The sequence below is a fragment of the Triticum dicoccoides genome, chromosome 7A (genome assembly GCF_002162155.2).
Source record: "Triticum dicoccoides isolate Atlit2015 ecotype Zavitan chromosome 7A, WEW_v2.0, whole genome shotgun sequence".
NCBI classification, from domain to species: domain Eukaryota; kingdom Viridiplantae; phylum Streptophyta; class Magnoliopsida; order Poales; family Poaceae; genus Triticum; species Triticum dicoccoides.
The window spans coordinates 638,991,362-639,013,292 of NC_041392.1; positions in this window are offsets into that span (position 1 = coordinate 638,991,362).

A 21,931-nucleotide genomic window follows, 5' to 3' on the forward strand; every position below is an offset into this window, starting at 1 on the left:
GTTTCGCGAGGCGGTTTCCTTGGCACGTCTTGTTGAAGCAGAGATCGTGTCCCCTTTATTACGGGATTCTCATCAATATAGACGTGGGTAACCCAACCATGCCTATTGGTAGGACTCCTAGATCTTAGGCAAGTCCCAAATGTCTACGAGGAGGACGCTTGATATTCACCCTCTTTATAAAGGGGAGAAGGCCTTTTCTTCTCGATCTTAATCGAATCCGCCTCCTGCCTCGAGTTCCAACACCCAAAGCTCAGGTTTGGGCACTTCGGACCATCAACTATGTCCGGATCCAACCTTCAAGGTCGGTGGATGCCTTCCTCCGTCACGGAGGAGGACATCAAGAAGTTGAGAGAGGCCAGATATCTGACCGCCGAAATTTCGCATCGGTTGCCTTCCCGAGGGCAAGTTGTCCCTACTCCTGAACCCAACGAGAGCGTCGTGTTCATCTCCCACTTCCTCCGAGGACTAGGCCTCGCTCTGGATCCCTTTGTTAGGGGTCTTATGTTCTATTATGGGCTAGATTTTCAAGATCTGGCCCCGGATTCCCTTCTTCACATCTCGACATTTATTGTCGTATGTGAGGCCTTCCTACGCATTACCGCTCACTTCGGCCTGTGGCTCAAGACCTTCGAGGTGAAGCCGAAGATGATCGAGGGGCAGCACACAGCGTGTGGAGGCGCTTTAATAAGCAAAATCGCTGATGCTCCATGGCCTTAGAGTTGCTTCCCAGAGGTGTCCGGATTGTGGCAGCGGGAGTGGTTCTACATCACAGCTCCCTGAAGTGCCAAGTGGGTAACTGCCCCCGCCTTTCGCTCAGGCCCCCCACCACAACTGATGGCATGGATCAGTAGGGGGCTGAGCTAGGGTCCAGCCAAGGACGTGCCAATACTGCAAAGCCGTATCCAAGATCTCTTTGAGAGAGATTTCAGTCTGGTTATGGTAGTGAAAGTCATGCTAGTTCATCAGGTCCAGCCTTGCAAACGTCGGACCCTTCTCATGTGAGAATTCAACCCGGAAGGACCGCGAGCTATTCAACATTTCCTCGGCATGATGCACGAAGAGATGCACAAATTGTTCTTCGGACCACAAATAATGTGTCCGGACATCACTGAGGATGCAGGTCTGAGCTGCAATCGCCCGGATACCCAAGTGAGTAGCTGTCGATGGGAACGACACCTATGGGATCACAAGAATCCCTACTGTGGTTAGCAGGGTGCGGGGTCGTGAGAAGAGCGGATCAAACAGATAGCACACGGTTTGTTTATCCAGGTTCGGGCCGCGAGGATGCGTAAAACCCTACTCCTGCTTTGGTGGATTGTATATCTGTGCTCTTGAGCTAGCTATGGGGCGTGAGGAGCTCCAAAAAGCTGAATCCTTCCCCTGGTCGCCTCGGGCCTCCTTTTATAGAAAAAGGGGTTGCCACAGTGGCACACAGGGGGTGGAAAGGGTATAGTGATGTGAGGTTACCCCTTGCATTACATGACAAGGCGCATTTAATGCGTCTTGCTTAGGTGTCCTTGCTTTATCGGGGACGGGGGAGAGACATGTCTCGTCCGTCGCCGCTCCTTGTGTCGACACGCGCCCTGGCCAGCGACGTCTGCGATGCCATGTTGGTAGGCAGGCAGCTGAGGTGGCGCAGTGCTGAGTCTGCATGAAGATCTGCATGCCGGCACGCAGGTGCCTGCCCAGCTGGTTGGGTCCGCAGCTGCATGCATGCGGTGGTGGAGGTTTAGTCGGCGTGGGCCTCATGGTGGCCCTGCGGGTGTCCTCGGCAAGGGCCTTGCCGGGGCGCCTGTTGTCATCCCCGGCAAGGCGCTTGGCGAGGGCCTTGTGGTCTTCCTCGGCTGGGATCCCGCCAAGGGTTGTCGTCTCCTTACTGCGTATCTAATCTTAAATGTCTTCACAAAGATCTGCATGCCGCCGCGGGGATGTCTCCCGAATCCTGGCCCTTTGGGGGCAGTGGACTCAAGGGTGATTTGCTCCGTAGGCGCGGGACGAGTCGCCGCGGCAAGGGTCTTGCCGGGGCTGCTAGAACTATCTCCCGGCAAGGATCTTGCCGGGGGAGTCCGTTTCGTCCCCTTTGCTCTTCGTGGTCTTGGCCTTGGCGTCGTTCTAGTTCTCTTGAGCTTCGGTCTTACCCTGGCTCACCTCCCTTGCCTTTCTTCGTGTGGTGGTATCCGTGGCTCAGACTGCCCGTGCACAGTTATAGGGGTACAAAAAGTGTACCCCTCTTTTTGTACACCGACAGGAGCCCCAGGGCCTGGGCCACACATAAGCGCAACGCGTTGTTGGGCTAGGCCCAAAAACGGTGCGCGGGCAGGCGGGGCGGTTTTTACCACGGTAAGATTCTTCACGCGCTGCGCTTCCCATGATTCCCACGCGTGGCGCGGCGCGGGGAGGCGCGTGTGACGTGGCCGGCATGCATGGGGTTGGTTCCCGCAGGCATGCGTCACATCGTAGTAAAGGGGCGGTTTGCGCCTTCCCCATAATCGGAGGGAGGCGTGGAGGCACGGCCCATTTACTGAATGGGGCTGAGGCATGGTCTTCAAGGCGTCCACTCCCCACGATCACGGGGTGGGAAACCGGGCCATCGCTGGTTGTGGCGGCGGGTCGGTCCTGGCTCCCTGTGCCTTCCGTATCTTGATTGGCCAAGCGGGGCGGCCGAGCCCCAACCCCGGTCCTTTATAAAGAGTGGGAGGGGGGATGGCGTCCCGCATTCTTTCATCTTCTTCTTCCTTCAGATTCTGCTCCTCCCTTCCATCTGTCATGGAGAGAGGGAATCCCGGTCCTTCAACACTGGCGGCGAGGGTCGCCGCTCGACAACACGTCCCTCCTTCCCCTATGCCTGCGGTGGCAGAGCCAGCTGCGAGGGGAAGGGGGAGGGGGCGAGGCCGTGGGCGAGGCCGGGGCGCTCGGGGAAGAGGAGGACGGGGCGGCGCGCCGTCCTCGCCTCCGCCAGCAGCTCCTCCTCCAATAGAGGGCCAAGTTGGGGATGACCCTTGTGAGTTCTTCGTCAGGCTGCGCCGGCCGCCGCACCGTCGCCTTCGTCTCCAAACTCCATTTGCACAGGAGATGGAGCTGGATCTGCCGGAGTCGTTGCGGCTGCACATGAGGGGCTACGGGATCAGTGGCACGCGGGTCCGTGTTGACTTCCCCACCCCTCACGTGATGTATCTTTGTCGGGGATGGAAGACATTTGCTCATATCCACCGCTTGATGGAGGGGCTCACTCTCCATTTTAAACTGATGGAGGGTGGCCTTCTCTCCGTCAAAGTCTTCGGGCTCTTTGGGACCCGTGCAAGGTGCTGCATGGAGAGCTCTTCTAATAGTGAAGACTCCTCCTTGGGCAGGAGTGACAAGGAGGACAGCGGCAGCGACGACGAGGGTAGTAGGCGGCTGGATGATGGGTCCGACTAGGTGTCGGGTGCCGCTCCGTGCGGCACCGGCGACCCCATCATCCGTGTCGCCGGCTCCTTGAACTTCTCGGGGTCATCTCCTTGGGCGGCTGGCGTTGGGAGGCTGCGGAAGAGGAAGAGGGTGGGCGGCAAGGCCATCAAGTCAGAGTACGCGCGCACCGATGCCTTCGACGCGTGCTGACGTCCTGCCGCCTCGTCTTCGAGCTCTGCTTCCGGCGCCGTCATCACCATCCAGCCTTTGGACGGCCACCAAGATGTTCTCTTGGTGTCTTCTGCCACCCGTAGCTCGCCTAGGCGTGCCTTTTGTCCTTTTCGCCTCCTTGACCTGCCTCCTGAGGAGAGGGACAAGAAAGGGATTATGGGCACCTTATCTCTTTTTAGTTTGTAAGCCTTCGGGCCTTTGTTGAATTTAAAACTTGTAATCCCATCATTCATGTTTTTCATTCCCTATGGACTGTACCTGAGAGGAATGTTTTTTTAATGAAAAAGGGATGCTTGCCGGGTCACTTGTTTGCGGGTGAAACCCACGACAAGGAGTAAATCCTTGATATCTTCAAGATAAACATTTCCTTGCCCGGCAACAGGCCTTGCCGTCTCCCCACATCGCTCGACCTTCCTCACACCTTTGGCGGAGGCAGGGATGAGGCGGGTTCAGGCTCCTTGTTTCATCCTTTTGCTGCCGCGACTACGACCAAACTTGGCCCCAGGAACGAGCCCTAGGGCCTAGAGTTAGGGGAGCATGGCAGCTTGTGGGAAAACGAGGTTTCACATACCTCGGTCCATAATGGAATGCATGATAAGGGATGAAGAACTTATCTGAAGCTGCAGTCCCCGGCAACCCTGGTTCGCCGTGGGTGAATCTTTGCTCTTGTAGCCCCCGGCAATACTGGCTTGCCAGGGGCTAGATGCTGGTTTGTTCCTCTTTTTTTCTCCCCAAGTGGTTCGGCACGGATATCTGTGTGTCCTGTGAACCAAAGAAGACAAAAGAAAGACAAAGAGACGCACACTCGACCTCTAAGCTAGGGGTTAGTCGCCCCTAAGCTCTATCAACCCTAACCAAGGACAAGACTCGACCTAGCATGCATGCTATAACTTAGGGCGCCAGCGCTTCATTTACTTATGCTCAGGGTCTGCTCCTGGCTTTGTACAAAGGGTTACATGTGTCATCGGCAAGGCTCGTACAAAAGGTGGTTTGCCGGGGGGCCCGGCAAGCCGCGCCTCACGGGTAAAACTTGCGAAGATGCTCAATGTGCCAGGAGTTACTCACCGGAATGGCATCTTCGGTCTCCAGGCGGACTGCGCCGGGCCTGGTGACTCGTATTACCCGATAAGGGCCTTCCCACTTTGGCGTCAACTTGTTGGAATTCTTGGCCGATTGAATGCGCCGAAGAACAAGGTCGCCTTCCTCAAATCTTCAGGCATGAACCTTGCGGCTATGGTAGCGGTGCAAGGCTTGTTGGTAGCGCGCTGCTCTCACAGCCGCCCGAAGACGATCTTCCTCAAGGAGCGTTGCGTCATCTTGCCGCAATTGCTCTTGCTCAAGCTCATCGTAAGCGAGTACTCGAGGTGACCCGTATATGAGTTCCGTGGGGAGAACTGCTTCTGCCCCATATACCAGGGAAAAAGGTGTATGGCCGGTGGCTCGATTTGGTATCGTTCTGATTGACCAAAGAACCGCCGGCAATTCATCAATCCAGTGCCTTCCACTCTCGTGCAGTCTGTCAAAGGTCTTTGTCCTCAGGCCTCGCAGTACTTCAGCATTTTCCCTCTCAGCTTGACCATTGCTTCGTGGGTGAGCAACGGGCGCAAAACAGACCTTGTTGCCGAGGTCTTGAATATATTGCATGAAGGTGTGGCTTGTGAACTGCGTGCTGTTGTCGGTGATAACCCTATTGGGTAACCAAAACGGCACACCAGTCCTTTGAAGAACTTGACGGCTGACTGTGCTGTGACCTTCCTCACTGCTTCCACTTATGGCCACTTTGTGAACTTGTCGATTGCAACGTACAAGTACTCAAAGCCCCCGACAGCGCGGGGGAAAGGGCCTAGTATGTCGAGCCCCCAACCCAGAAAGGCCAGGAGAGAGGAATGGTTTGAAGGGCTTTAGCTGGCTGATGAAGCTTCTTTGAATGGAACTGACACGCTTCACACCTGGTGACTAGTGTCGTCGCATCCTGGAGGGCGGTGGGCCAGAAGAAGCCTTGCCGAAATGCTTTGCCGACAAGGGCCCTTGACCCGATGTGGGATCCACATATGCCTCCATGTATCTCCGCCAACAGCCCTAGTCCTTCCTCTCGAGGGATACACTTCAATTTCACACCGTTCGGCCTCTTTCTGTACAGGACGTCATCGACGAACTGGTACATATTAGAGCGACGGGCTACTTTTTCCGCTTCTTCCTGCACCTCAGGAAGTTCCCCTGTTTGGAGGAATCGGACGGTATGTTGTGCCCATGCTGGAGCCTGGGGCTCGACGGCGAGGACTAAAGGTATTTCCTCCGCTATCGGAGTGGCTGTCTCCATGGCAAGAGCTTGATGCTCTGTCGGAGCTAGCCGTCCCATGGCGGGCTCAGCGTCTTCGGCAACATCCTTGCCGGCGGCTTCGGGGAGCTCGGCGGGAAAGTACTTGCCGGGCCCTGATTTTCTCCTCTTGTTCTGCTCTGTTGATGGATCAACGGATGGCTGAGTTAGCCGAAGCACGAAGGTACCTGGTTCCACAGGTAGCTTGAGGGCAACCCGTTTTGACAGGTAATCGGCGTTATCATTCTCCGCTCGGGGAACGTATTCTGCCTGTATACCGTCAAAACGCTCTTCCATCTTTCTCACTTCATCGACGTAGGCCTTGATCAACGGGCTCTGGTAATCCTTGTTGACTTGCTTGACGACAAGTTGCGAGTCACCTCTGACGATGAGTTTCTTGATTCCGAGGTCCGCCGCGATCCTAAGTCCGGCAAGCATCCCTTCATACTCAGCCGTATTGTTTGTTGACACCTCCCTGGGGAAGTGCATCTGGATCACGTACTTGAGGTGCTCTTCGGTGGGCGCGACAAGCAGTACGCCAGCCCCGGTGCCCTAAAAGGAGAAAGCTCCATCAAAGTACATGATCCAGTCGCAACTTGCCTCCTTGCCGGGGAGAGCAGTCTCTTGGGTTTCTTTGTCAGGCGTCGCTGTCCATTCTGCAACGAACTCCGCCAGGACTCGGCTTTGAATCGTCAAGGTACTCTCAAACTTGAGGCCAAAGCTGGACAGTTCCAGTGCCCACTCTACGATCCCTCCCGTTGCGTCTGGATTGTGCAATATCCGTTGCAGAGGGAGGCGAGTGACGACAGTGATTTCGTGCGCCTGGAAGTAGTGACGCGGCTTCCTCGAGGCCATAAGAAGGCTGAAGAGCAGTTTCTGCACACCGGAGTACCTCGATCTAGCCCCCTGCAGGAGGGAACTAACAAAGTAGACCGGGTGCTGCATCATTTTCTTCTTCGGCGGCACTTCAATTGGTTGTGTCGTCTCGGCATCGGTGGCATCGGGCTCCGTCGCTGCTATTACCTCGTCATCAATTTCTCTCTGCGCCACTAGTGCAGCGCTGACCACCTAGTTCGTTGCCGCCAGGTACAGCAGTAATGGTTCCTGTCGCCTAGGCGCAACTAGTATTGGCGCGGAGGAGAGGTACCTCTTCAAATCTTGCAGTGCTGCTTCGGCTTCTGGCGTCCACTCCATCGGGCCCGCCTTTTTCAAAATCTTGAAAAATGGAAGGGCGCGCTCGGCGGACTTGGAAATGAACCTGCTCATGGCGGCAACGCAACCAGCAAGCCGATGCACATCCTTGACTCGCTTGGGTGCTTCAATCTGCTCTATAGCTTTGATCTTGTCCGGATTGAACTCTATCCCACGCTGTGACACAAAGAACCCGAGAAGCTTGCCAGACGGGACACCGAAGACGCACTTCTCAGGGTTGAGCTTGAGATTGATCTTGCGTAGGTTTGCAAATGTTTCTTGTAAATCTGATATGAGGGTTGCCCTGTTCTTGGTTTTGATCACTATATCATCCATATAAGCTTCCATATTTCTATGGAGCTGGGGTTCAAAACCAATCTGGACCTCCCTTGCAAACGTTGAACCAGCACTCTTCAACCCAAAAGGCATCCGTATAAAGCAATACGTACCACATGGGGTGACGAATGCCGTTTTCTCTTCATCTTCCCTTGTCATGAAGATCTGGTGGTAGCCGGAGTAGGCATCGAGGAATGACAACAGATCACACCCAGCTGTGGAGTCAACAATCTGGTCGATGCGCAGCAACGGGAAGGGGTCTTTGGGACAAGCCTTATTAATATCTGTGTAATCAATACACAGCCTCCACTTCCCATTTGCCTTGCGCACTACCACCGGATTGGCCAACCACATTGGATGGAGCACTCCTCTTACCAAACCCGCTGCTTCCAGTTTCTGGATCTCCTTTGTGATGAACTCTTGTTGTTCCAAAGCTTGCTTTCTGACCTTCTGCTTGACGGGCCGCGCATGAGGACGGATAGCAAGGTGGTGCTCAATCACCTCCCTGGGAACGCCGGGGATGTCGGATGCTTGCCATGCAAACACATCGACATTCGCCCACAGGAAGGTGACGAGCACGTCTTCCTATTTGTCGTCAAGGGTGGAGCTTATGGTAAAAGCTCGTCCCGTGCCATCCTCCTTGACAGAAACCATCTTGGTTCCCGGCGGTGTGGCCCTGGACTTCTTGTTTCTGTCGGCGGAGCTCTCTGGCACGTCCTCGACGGGAGCGCTACACTCCGAAGAGGTGCGCTTGCCGGAGTGGGTGCCTGAGGTCTCACCGGTCTTCTTCTTTTGCCTTCCCAGGGCTCCAACGGTAGGAGCAAGCGCCTTAGCAGTGGCGGCTGCTGCAACTGCTTGTTGGTAGAGTTGGTCAGCGCAAATTAGCGCATCCTTCTTGTCTGATGGGATGGTGATGATCGTCACAGGCCCCGGCATCTTCAGGGTGTTGTAGGCATAATGTGACACCGCCATGAACTTGGCCAGCGCTGGGCGGCCAAGAATCCCGTTGTAAGGCAAGGGGATCTTGTCAACATCGAACACAATCCTTTCTGTCCTGTAGTTCAGATCACTCCCAAAAGTCACGGGCAACGTGACCTTCCCCTTTGGCTGACTTCTTCCCGGGTTGACCCCCTGAAACGTGCCTGTCTCTTTGAGGTCTTCATCAGGAATCTGCAATTTCTCGATCACGGCAGGCGAGATTAAGTTCAGATCGGCCACGCCATCGACTAGCATCTTTGTCACCTTGAGGTTGCGTATTGTTGGTGAAACCAACAATGGCAAGCACCCGACTGCAGTAGTGCGATTAGGGTGATCCTCAGTGTCAAAAATGATAGGTGTGCTGGACCACTTCAGCGGCCTTTGGGCATCAAATGATGGTTCCGCCGCTGTAATCTCACGCGCCCACTATTTAAGCTGGCGGTGAGAGGTATGCAGCGAGGAGCCGCCATCGACGCACATGGCCTCTGTAGCTTTCTGAAATTCTTGGTCACCAGACTCATCGTCCTCTTCATGATCATCGTCTTCTGGCTTTTTGTCACGGCCCCGGGCAGGCCTCTCCTGCTGTTTATCTTTGTCGCGACGGCCCACCTGGCCGTCACGCTTCTTGCTGGACCCCTCAGCACCGTCCCGGCCTTTGTCCTTGTCCCGCCTCTCATATTCAGCCCTCTTCTTTTCAGGAAGGAGCTCAACCTGTCGGCAGTTCTGGAGATCATGGCCTTTGGTGCGATGGATCTTGCAGTATTGCTTGTCGAAGTTTCCTGGCTTCTCGGCAGCCGCCAAGGCCTGTCAGGCGACACATCTGGCAATTTCCTTGCCGGGGTCATCTGCCTTGGTTTTCTTGGTGGAGCCGGCGTCGTTAGATCCCTCGACGGCAAGCACAGCTTTACCTTTGTGCTTCCTATTGCGGCGCCGGCCTTTCTTCGCCGGGGCAGCAGTATCCTCATCTGAGGAGTCGGTTTCCATGTCAGCATGTTCGCCGGGGTACTTCCTTCCCTCTTCATCTCGGGCACATCTGTCAGCAAGAACATAGAGTTCTGCCACATCTTTCACCTTGTTCATTGCTAGTTCTTCGTGCATCTTGCAGTTACGCACATTCTGATGGAACGCGCTGATGATGGCGCCAGGGTGAACATCAGGGATATTGTACTGTACCCGGCTGAACCTCTGTATATACTTGCGCAGACTCTCGCCTCCCTTCTGGGGAATGACATGCAGGTCGCTTGCTTGGCCATGGGCTTGGTGACCTCCAGTAAAGGCGCCCACAAACTCATGGCACAAATCCGACCAGGAGGAAATAGAGACTACCGGCAAGTGCATAAACCATGACATGGCGTTGGGTTCAAGAGCCAATGGAAAGTAATTTGCAAGCACCTTATCGTCGCGGGCTCCGGCGGCTTGCATCGCCATGGTGTAGATGCTGAGGAACTCAGACGAGTGAGTCTTGTCGTTGTACTTTTCGCCAACGTCAGGTTTGAAGGTGCGGTGAGTGGGCCACTGGAACTGCCGCAGCTCATGGGTAAAAGCCGGACAGCCAACCTCGTAAGCTAGGCCTCTAGGGCTCTCCGGGGCCGGGTGGTTCACAGCAGGCCCTGCTCGCCTGTCTGACTGGTGGCGCGCTCCGCGCCGGCGCTCGATAGTGGTTCGAGCGTCTTCATGGGCTCATTCCCGAAGAACTTGGTGCTGGTCACAGTGGTCCGTGGGTCAGATGATGCTATGGAGATGTCGTCGCCCGCAACGTCGCGACGAGCCGGCGTCCGCGATACCAGATGGGGAAGAGGTGAATGCACCATGGTCGTGGCACCGCCGGCTTTTCCGCCACTGGTCCGCGGGACTCTATTGGAGCGTCGACCCGGGGGCCCCACCAGACTTGGTTCGTATTTGTTGGCCACCGCAACAAGGCTTTGGATAGTGGCTCTCCATTCGTCGAGTTTCCCCGTAGTGGGAGGAAAGTCGAGGAGCAACTGCGCGCGCGCCAGGGCCTCTGCTGGCGTCGATGGCAGCGAAACCTGCACGGATCGCGACGCGCATCGACTTCTGACCATGTCAGAAGGAGCTCTATCATGACCCCGTGGTCGCATGCCATTTTCACCAGCGCCTCAGCGAGTGGGCAGGTCTTCTACATCCTGGGAGTGGCGCTCAGGGCTCTTCCCACGGCGACGCCCGGGATCTTCGGCGTGATTACGCCGTTCGTCGCGTGCTGCCTGGGAGGAGCGCGCTGTTGGCGCCGGCGTGGGAGTCTTGGAGGCCCTTGCGTCGCCTTCGGGCGGGGCGGCGATGACCTTCGAAGGCCCCGCTCCACCCGTGAAGGGCTTGGCTCCGCCTTTGGATTTGGCGACGTGTGGCCCGTTACCAGGTGCACAAACATCGCCGCCTCCCAAACTCCGGCTGCTGGGATGGTGTTGGTGTTCGCGAGAAGCGCCCCGGGTCCTTTCTGCGACCGGTCCGCTGCTCGCCCGCGTCGGGACGGGCTGTCCAGCTTCCGGCTGGCCAACCGCCACCGTCTTCTTCTTCTTGGGCGCCATGATGATGAAGAAGCGCCGAACTAACTACTAAAGCCGATTCTCTCAACTGCACCCCCTACCTGGCGCGCCAAATATGTCGGTGGGAACGACACCTATGGGATCACAAGAATCCCTACTGTGGTTAGCGGGGCGCGGGGTCGTGAGAAGAGCGGATCAAACAGATAGCACATGGTTCGTTTATCCAGGTTTGGGATGCGAGGATGCATAAACCCTACTCCTGCTTTGGTGGGTTGTATATATGTGTTCTTGAGCTAGCTATGGGGCGTGAGGAGCTCCAAAAAGCCGAATCCTTCCCCTGTTCGGCTCGGGCCTCCTTTAATAGAAAAAGGGGTTGCCATAGTGGCACACAGGAGGTGGAAAGGGTATAGTGATGCAAGGTTATGCCTTGCATTACATGACAAGGCGCATTTAATGCGTCTTGCTTAGGTGTCCTTGCTTTATCGGGGACGGGGGAGAGACATGTCTCGTCCGTCACCGCTCCTTCTTGTGTCGACACGCGCCCTGGCCAGCGACATCTGCGATGCCATGTAGGTAGGCAGGCAGCTGAGGTGGCGCAGTGGTGGGTCTTCACGAAGTTCTGCATGCCGCCACGCAGGTGCCTGCCCAGCTGGTTGGGTCGTCAGCTGCATGCATGCGGTGGGGGAGGTTTAGTCGGCGTGGGCCTGATGGTGGCCCTGCGGGTGTCCTCGGCAAGGGCCTTGCTGGGGCGCCTGCGGTCATCCCCGGCAAGGCGCTTGTCGGGGCCTTGTGGTCTTCCTTGGCTGGGATCCCGCCAAGGGTTGTCGTCTCCTTACTGCGTATTTGATCTTGAATGTCTTCACAAAGATCTGCATGCCGCCATGGGTATGTCTCCCGAATCCTTGCCCTTTGGGGGCAGTGGACTCAAGGGTGATTTGCTCCGTAGGCGCGGGACGAGTCGCCGCGGCAAGGGTCTTGTTGGGGCTGCTAGAACTATCTCCCGGCAGGGATCTTGCCGGGGGAGTCCGCTTCATCCCCTTTGCTCTTCGTGGTCTTGGCCTTGGCGTCATTCTAGTTCTCTTGAGCTTTGGTCTTACCCTGGCTCACCTCCCTTGCCTTGCTTGGTGTGGTGGTATCCGTGGCTCAGACTGCCCATGCATAGTTATAGGGGTACAAAAAGTGTACCCCTCTTTTTGTACACCGACAGTAGCCCCGCATCTGAACACACTTTCCATTTATTTATCGCAACATTGCCCTAAAAAAGCCGCTCTTTGACCCAGGATTAGATAGCGAAGGCAAAGTTGATCAGGTGTTCGGCCCCCCTCCCTGAGACCTCACCAAATCCCGTGCTAACCAGGATGTTGGAGATCGCGCCTTATCAAGCGCCCTCAGGAGAAGACAAAGGGGGGAACTAGGAGGCTAGCGCCTCCGCGAAAGAGGTTAGTCGGGGGGGGAGGAACTGAAACCTCCTCTCCCCAGGGACGAAAGAGAACCGCCTCTGAGGACCCAGAGACAACGGTCTCCAAACGGGGGAAGAAATCTCCACCGGAGGGTCCTGCCCCTGGGGATACCCTGGCCGCACTATGCCCTCAAGGGGATCAGCCCTCCACCAAGCTGTAAGTAAAAGGGTAACTGAAAATATCTCGCTTTACCTCTGAGGAAAATAACCGAGGCATTTATCTTGTAGTTCGGATATTAGCCCTTCTCAACAGAGCTCGTCTTCAGGGGATCTTCTTCCAGAGATGATGGAGAGCGAAACTCCTCCCCCTGCCATACCGCCTCATGAGGCGGGCGACCCCGAGGTGTCATCGCAAAGGGTTTCTCTTGATCCGGCAAGGCCAAAAGGTAATCCTATGGCCACCCGAAGTCCTCATTATCCGGTTCTTGAAGAGAGCAATCAAAAGAGTCCGGCACCGTCTCGTGTGCGGTCGGACGTATTGAGGGATCTGCTAGAGCAAGCGGCTATCTCAGAAGAGCACCGCACATTGATGGGTACGGTGATTGAAAGGATTTCATCCGCCAAAAGAGGGTTGCATGAAGCCTTTATGAGTCTACTGTCGGGTTTTGAGGTACACAAAACGATGTACATTGTTGACAGTACCGCACATTTTTAGATGTGCCCTGTGTAGATAGTAGCCCCTGAGACTCTGGTTGTCGTCAAAAATGGCGGCAAATAGAGGATCATAGTCCGAGGTAATAACCGAACCGCCTTTATGTGTAGGTGGTTGAAGCTCCGGTGGCTAGCCGGACTGATGGTTTTGCCGAACTAAAGCGGCAGCTGGATGCGGCAGATGCCGACATCGTGCTTGTTAACAAGCGGATTGACGAGGCACAGGGTAGGTGATTTTTCTGGTGATTGTCACATAATAAGAGTAGCATGATGCCAGTATCTTTAATATGTTGTGACTGCAGATGGAGCTGAAACCATGGAGACCCCTCGGGCTGAGCTTGCCCGAACCAAGGAGCAAGCAAGGAGTAGCAATGCGGCCGCTTTAAAGGCGGCCGAAGAGTTAAGGGCCGAACAGGCCGCACATTGCGAGAGCAAAGAAAAAATTGCCAAGATGGCCGTGGAGTTAAAAGATGCTGCTGACCATTACCGGCTTCTTGAAGAAGAAAACCGGACGAAGGCGATGGACTTGGAGAAGGCCCGGGTGGCTGCCAAGGAAGCCCGCTCCAAAATTAGAGCGACGAAGGAGGAGCTGAATCAAGCCGCAGATATTGTTTCTGGGAAGCCCTTCTTGTTGCGGACTAAGTTCGGAGATCCGAAATATGCTCCTCTGGACCGGCTATGGAGTTCTACGGACGAGTACATGGATTTGGCTACAAGTGCTGCTGATGCGGCTGAGTACTTCAAGGGTCAGAAAGGTCCTGAAGTGGAGAAGTTGTTCTGGTCACAGTTTCACGCTCCAGTCCGTCCGTTGTTGCTGAATGAGCGATTGACCGGTTGGCCAGAGCTCCATAGATTATCTAGACTTGCCATGAGGTCCGTTGTCGATCATCCGTGGCCAGGAGGGCCAAGGCCGAATAGCTACTTTAGCTTAGTGCAACAATTCCTTGGTGATGTGCCATGCATCGATGCTGTAAAGAGGTCGGCATGCATAGAAGGCTCGCGGATGGTCCTTGCCCATGTCAACACATACTGGGCGGAGATGGATGCCACCACTGTTGCGGCACAGGGTTCGGCCATAGGCCGAGTGGCTGCCGACCACTACTTTGAAGAAGTTCTTGAAGGCGCTCGTTTGATAGAGGCTCTGTGCTCGAAGAATATTATGTTTAAGTGACATGTATTCCCATTGTAAAAACAATGTTTTATTGAGTTTATCAAGGTTGTATTTATACTTTTGCCCGAAAGTACTATGATGCCTCCTGTGCGGCCGTTTATGTATATATGTATATAACCTGAAAGATGGCAGTCGTCGGCTTCATCCCCCACGCATATAATGCGGGGTTGTTCGCAAAAGACACATTTTCACACTTGATCCAACGTCTTAGTACATTAAGGAGGTGATAGCGCAGCGAACTAGGCAATCAGACTATAATGCTTTAACACCTTCACTTAGCCAGAGGAGTTTGACAGTGGGGCTACTATATAGCCCCTGGTGGCTCCGCGCTCATCCGAATTCGGGGCGCGTACATGCCTGGCCGGGAAACGACCCTTCGTTAAGGCGTAGGAATCCCGAAGATTCCGCTAGGTCATCGAGTGGTTGACCAGGCTCATGCTATATCATGATAGTCAGTTTTCGGCTTTCTCTACTGAGGTGCTCGTCCGGATGAACCAAGGCACAATCGCAGTAGTTCTCCTGGTGCTGCCTTAGCCGATAGAGCGGAACGTATGGCAGCAAAACATAGGAGCCGGGCAAACCCAACATTTGACCAAAGACATGACTCGGAGCTGATGCATATAAGGCCAAACTCGCGACGCCGAACACTCCCTAAGGTATTTGGTCTTTATCATGTAAACCGGGCTAAAACAGTGCCCTTTGTAATAAGCCCCTGGTGTCCAGGTACGTGCAATATTCTGATGTGGCCACATGCCAATACGTCAGCATCCTTCTCAATTGTACTGAGAATCCGAGGGATGTGTATCAACAAGAGACAGTAAAAAAGGTTTATGCAGGGTATTCATCTAAAAAGAATCCTTGGAACGGGTCCCTGCTGCACGTCTGCGCCTGTGTCTCCGTTGTGTCGTATCCTGGACGGGTGTAGCACGATGGTCATCGGTAAAAGATAGGAACTTAGTTGAAAAGTTGTCGTGCAAAAAGGTAGGTTATACTAAATAAACCTTGTACAGTTCAAGATGAGTAAGGTTGAGCCTAATTGTCACTTGTTTACACGCGTTGAGCCCCTTGTATCGTTATAGGGGTATAGCCATCAAACCTGTATCAATTATATATAGCTGCACTGGACTCGTCTAACCGTGTCTGTGGTCTTAACGACCTATCAGATGATCAAGTTGGTGAGGCCGTCTAGTGTGCGGCTGCCAAGGCGGCCGCACGGTCTTCCACGTGCAAGGAGCGCTCAATATTTCCATTTACTGTAATGATGCCACGTGGACCGGGCATCTTAAGCATGAGAGACGCATAATGCGGTATTGCGTTAAAGCGAGCGAAAGCTTCGCGTCCGAGTAGTGCTTGATAGCCACTTTAGAAAGGAGTGATGTGCAAGGTTAAATTTTCGCTGCGGAAGTTATCGGGAAAGCCGAATATAACCTCTAGTAGCAGGGAGCCCGTGCAATGGGCTTCTGGGCCTGGCGTTACTCCTTTAAAGGTAGTATTGCTATGGCTGATTTTTGTTGGGTCTATCCCCATTTTCCAGACTCTGTCCTGATATATCAGGTTTAAACTACTGCTGCCGTCCATCAGGACTCGTGTGAAGTGGTATCCGTCAATTATCGGGTCTAACACCAAGGCAGCCCATCCTGCATGCCGGATACTTGCCGAGTAATCCCGATGGTCAAAGGTGATCGGTTGGGACGGCCAGTGGCAGAACTCCACGGTGATAGGCCCTGGGGCATGTGTCTCTAGGGGTGCCGCTTTGTTTCCCCCATTATCACGTGTAACACATTTACTGTTTTGACTTCTGGTGGGAATTTCTTCTGTTCCCCAATGCTTTGCTTGCCAGGCTAATCCTCGTCTTCGCTTGGTGTATCCTGCCCCTTGTGTTTGGCGTTGAGCTTGCCGGACTGCCTGAAGACCCAACATTCTCTATGGGTATGATTTGCAGGTTTATCGGGGGTGCTGTGGATCTGGCATATTTTCTCCAGAATCTTGTTTAGGCTGGACAGTTCGTCTCTGTTGCCTTTGGAGGGCAGCTTTTGCTGACCTGGCCGAGAGCTTTTGAATCTGGCGTTTACCGCCGTGCTCTTCGGGTTGTCTTCTTTATTCTGGCATTTGTTTTTGTTGCCACGTGGCTTTCCGTTTCCGTCCTTGACTTCGGATGTACTTGGGTTGCTGGTGTTGCATCGGGCTAACCAGCTGTCCTCGCCCGCGTAAAAGCGGGTCATGAGGCTTGTTAATACTGCCATTGTTCTCGGCTTTTCTTGTCCAAGGTGTCTGGCAAGCCATTCATCTCGAACGCTGTGCTTGAAAGCTGCTAAGGCTTCGGCGTCCAAACAGTTGACTATTTGGTTCTTTTTAGTGAGAAACCTGTTCCAAAGCTTTCGGGCTGACTCTCCGGGTTGTTGAGTTATATGACTAAAATCGTCTGCATCCGGTGGTCGGACATAGGTCCCTTGAAAATTTGCCCAAAAAGCGTCTTCGAGCTCTTCCCAGCTTCCAATGGAGTTTTCGGGGAGGCTTTTAAGCCAGTGCCGAGCTGGCCCTTTGAGCTTGAGGGGTAAGTACTTGATGGCGTGGAGATCGTCTCCTCGAGCCATGTGGATATGGAGGATGTAGTCCTCAATCCAGACCACAAGGTCTGTCGTTCCGTCGTAGGCCTCTATGTTTACGGGTTTGAATCCCTCTAGAAATTCATGGTCCAGCACCTCATCGGTGAAACATAGGGGGTGTGCAGCACCCCTGTATTTGGGTGTACCGTAGTTTTCGGATTTTTGTGGTGTTGCATTGCGTGCTGGAGCGCGCTTGCTTGGCCCGTAGATGGATCTGGTTGCGCCGTCCTTTTGATGCGAGCCCTCACATGGATCGCATACTGGCTTGTGTGTGGCGTCGTTTGCCGCTCTATGTTGGCCACGAGGTCGTCTATCCGACCGGATGGCTATTTTGTTTTTTGATTGCGGGGGATCTAAGGCCTCCTCATCGAATTCAGGTAGCAGCTTTCGCTTCAGATAGCTCTTTTTGTGGCGACTACCGCCATATTTTGCTGTAGTGTTGAGTACTTCACTCCATCTAATTCTGAGTGTGTCTTGTGCAGCCCTGAGCCTTTGCTTCTGCTTTTTTAGACTCCTCGCAGTGGCAACAAGCCTTTGATGGGTATTCTGTTGCTCCGGGTGCCTGTCCGAGCCGGACTGTTATCTTCGCTGGAGTCGGGTTGTTCGGTTTGGTTCTCCGTGTTGCATGGTCAGACGGTGGTTCAATGCCGTGTTTGTCGTCCGCTGGCTCACCCTGATCTATCATGGGGTCTGTATGATCACTGTTTGTGCCGAGGCGGGATTTGGAGCGGCGCTTATGCCGCCGCTTTGACTGCTTCTCGAGGGAACAATCCTTCGTTGCGTCCTTCCGTTCCTCGTCGTCGTTTTCTTTGGGTGTGTCTACCATGTATACATCATATGATGAAGTGGGCGTCCAGTGCCCTGTGGGCAGTGGCTCCTGTTCGTCTCCTGCATCATCGTCCATACCGTCGATGTCTTCGGAGTCGAAGTCGAGCATGTCGGTCAAATCATCGATAGTGGCTACTAAGTGGGTGGTGGGTGGGTGGCGAATTTCTTTGTCATCCGCATCCCAATCCTGTCGGACATAGTTTGGCCAGGACTCTCCTAACAAGGAGAGAGACTTTAATGAATTCAGTATGTCGCCAAAGGGCGAGTGCTAAAAGATATCCGCGGAGGTGAACTCCATGATTGGCGCCCGGTCGGATTTGATAGGCATGGGCGCAGGCGGTTCGGAGTCCGTGGCGGGGAAGGATCCTGCAGTTCGGCGACACGGCTCTCGTTAGGGGTGAACTTAGCATTTGGCTCTATCGCCGCTGACAGTGCCGCTTCCATGGCGGGGTCTATCCACCCGTCCTTGGATGGCGCAACTGGCTCCGAATTGAGGGTCGGAGCGGTCGCCGGTGCGATCTCCTGAACACTGTCCGATGGTAGGGCTAAATCATGCTCATCATGACCATGCGGCACACTCGGCAAGGGCTCGAATCCGTCGAAGATCAAGTCTCGGTGGATGTCGGCTGAGGGAGTCCTAGATTAGGGGGTATCCGGACAGTCGGATTATATCCTTAGGCCTGAATGTTGGACTATGAAGATACAAGATTGAAGACTTCGTCCCGTGTACGGATGGGACTCTACTTGGCGTGGAAGGCAAGCAAGGCAATACGGATATGTGCATCTCCTCCTTTGTAACCGACCTTGTGTAACCCTAGCCTCCTCCAGTGTCTATATAAACCGGGGGGTTTTAGTCCGTAGGACAACATACAATAATACCATAGGCTAGCTTCTAGGGTTTAGCCTCTCCGATCTCGTGGTAGATCTACTCTTGTACTACTCATATTATCAAGAATAAATCAAGCAGGACGTAGGGTTTTACCTCCATCAAGAGGGCCCGAACCAGGGTAAAACATCGTGTCCCCTGCCTCCTGTTACCATCCGCCTTAGATGCATAGATCGGGACCCCCTACCCGAGATCCGCCAGTTTTGACACCGACATTCCTGCTTTCATTGAGAGTTCCTCTGTGTCGTCGTCATTAGGCTGGATGGCTCCTTTGATCATCGATAGCGATGCAGTCCAGGGTGAGACCTTTCTCCCCGGACAGGTCCTTGTATTCGGCGGCTTCATACTACGGGCCAACTCGCTTGTCCATCTGGAGCAGATCAAGAGTTATGCCCCTGGCCACCAGGTCAGGTTCGGAAGCTTAAACTACATGGCTGACATTCGCGAAGACTCGATCTTCGATTGATTCGAGCCCCTGCCAGGAGCGTCGCACGGTCACGATGAGCATGATTTAGCTCTACCATCGGACGGTATTCAGGCAACCTCTGCGACCATCAATTCGGAGCCAATTGCGCCATCCATGGACGGGTGGATAGACCCCGCCACAGAGGCAACACTCTCATCGGCGATCGAGCCGAATATCGACCTTACCCTTCACGAGAGCCGTGACATCGAACTGCCAGATTCTTCCCCAGCCACGGACTCCGAACATGTTTAACTTCGACTCCGAAGACATCGACAGTATGGACGACGATGCAGGAGACGAACAGGAACCACTGCCCATAGGGCACTGGACGCCCACTTCATCATATGGTGTATACATGGTGGACACACCCAAAGAAAACGGCGATGAGGAATGGAAGGACGTAGCGAAGGGTTGTTCCCTCAAGAAGCAGTCAAAGCGGCAGCGTAAGCGCCGCTCCAAATCCCGCCTCGGCAGAAACAGCGATCATATAGACCCAGCATTAGAGAAGGGTGAACCATCGCCCGACCACGACAACACGAAGAATCAAACCGAACAACCCGACTCCGTCGAAGATAATAGTCCCGACGACATCACACCGGACAGGCGCCCGGAGCAACAAAATGCCCATCAAAGGCTTGTTGCCACTGCAAGGAGTCTGAAAAATCAGAAGCAAAGGCTCAGGGCTGCACAAGACACACTCAGAATCAGATGGAGTGAAGTATTCAACACGGCAGCGAAGTAAGGCGGTAATTGCCACACCAAAAGGTACCCGAAGCGAAAGTTGCAACCTGAATTCGATGAGGAGGCCTTAGATCCCCCGCAATTGAAAAACAAAGCGGCCATCCGATCGGACAGACAACCTCGTGGCAAATAGAGCGGCAAATGACGACGCACATAAGCCAGTATGCGATCCACGCGAGGGCTCACATCAAAAGGACGGCGCAACCAGATCCATATATGGTCCACACAAGCTCGCTCCAGTATGCAATGCAACACAACAAACATCCGAACATCACGGTACCCCCAAATACAGGGGTGCCGCACACCCCCTATGTTTCACCGATGAGGTGCTGGACCATGAATTTCCAGAGGGATTCGAACCCGTAAACATAGAGGCGTATGACGGAACGACAGACCCTGAGGTCTGGATTGAGGACTACATCCTCCATATCCACATGGCTCGAGGAGACGATCTCCACGCCATCAAGTACTTACCCCTCAAGCTCAAAGGGCCAGCTCGGCACTAGCTTAAAAGCCTCCCCGAAAACTCCATTGGAAGATGGGAAGAGCTTGAAGACGCTTTTTGGGCAAATTTTCAAGGGACCTATGTCCGACCACCGGATGCAGACGATTTAAGTCATATAACTCAACAGCCCGGAGAGTCAGCCCGAAAGCTTTGGAACAGGTTCCTCACTAAAAAGAACCAAATAGTCGACTGTCCGAACGCCGAAGCCTTAGCAGCTTTCAAGCACAGTGTGCGAGACGAATGGCTCGCCAAACACCTCGGCCAAGAAAAGCCGAGAACAATGGCAGCATTAACAAGCCTCATGACCCGCTTTTGCGCGGGCGAGGACAGCTGGTTAGCTCGGTGCAGCACCAGCGACCCAAATACATCCGAAGTCAGGGATGAAAATGGGAAACCACGACGCAGCAAAAACAAGCGCCGGAGTAAAGAAGACAGCCCGAAGAGCACGGTGGTAAACGCCGGATTCAGAAGTGCTCGGCCAGGTCAACAAAAGATGCCCTCCAAAGGCAACAGAGACGAACTGTCCAGCCTAAACAAGATTCTGGACAAAATATGTCAGATCCACAACACCCTCGATAAACCTACAAATCATACCCATAGAGAATGTTGGGTCTTCAAGCAGTCCGGCAAGCTCAACGCCGAACACAAGGGGCAGGATACACCAAGCGAAGACGAGGATGAGCCTCGCAAGCAAAGCACTAGGGAACAAAAGAAATTCCCATGAGAAGTTAAAACAGTAAACGTGTTACACGTGACAAAGGGGAGAAACAAAGCGGCACTCCTAGAGACACTTGTCCCAGGGCCTATCACAGCAGAGTTCTGCCACTAGTCGTCCCAAGATCACCTTCGACCATCGGGATTACTCGGCAAGTAGCTGGCGTGCAGGATGGGCTGCCTTGGTGTTAGACCCGATAATTGATGGATACCACTTCACAGGAGTCCTGATGGGCGGCGGCAGTAGTTTAAACCTGATATATCAGGACACAATCCGCAAAATGGGGATAGACCCAACAGAAATTAGCCATAGCAATACTACCTTTAAAGGAGTAACGCCAGGCCCAGAATCCCATTGCACGGGCTCCCTACTACTAGAGGTTATATTCGGCTTCCCTGATAACTTGCAGCGAAAATTTAACCTTCCACATCGCTTCGTTCCAAAGTGGCTATCAAGCACTACTCGGACGCGAAGATTTCGCTCGCTTTAATGCAATACTGCATTACGCTTCCCTCATGCTTAAAATGCCCGGTCCACGTGGCATTATTACAGTAAATGGAAATATTGTGCGCTCCTTGCGCGCGGAAGACCGTGCGGCTGCCTTGGCAGCCACACACTAAACGGCCTCACCAACTAAAGCATCTGACAGGTTGTTAAGACCACAGACACGGTTGGACGAGTCCGGTGCAGCTATATGTAATAGATACAGGTTTGATGGCTATACCCCTATTACAATACAAGGGGCTCAACGCGCGGGCACAAGTGGCAATCAGGCTCAACTTTACTCATTTTGAACTATATATTGTTTATTTAGTATAACTTACCTTTTGCACGGCAACTTTTCAACTAAGTTCCTCTCTTTTACAGATGACCATCATGCTACAAAACCGTCCAGGATACGGCACAACGGAGACACGGGCGCAAACGTGCAGCAGGGACCCATTCCAAGGATTGTTTTAGAT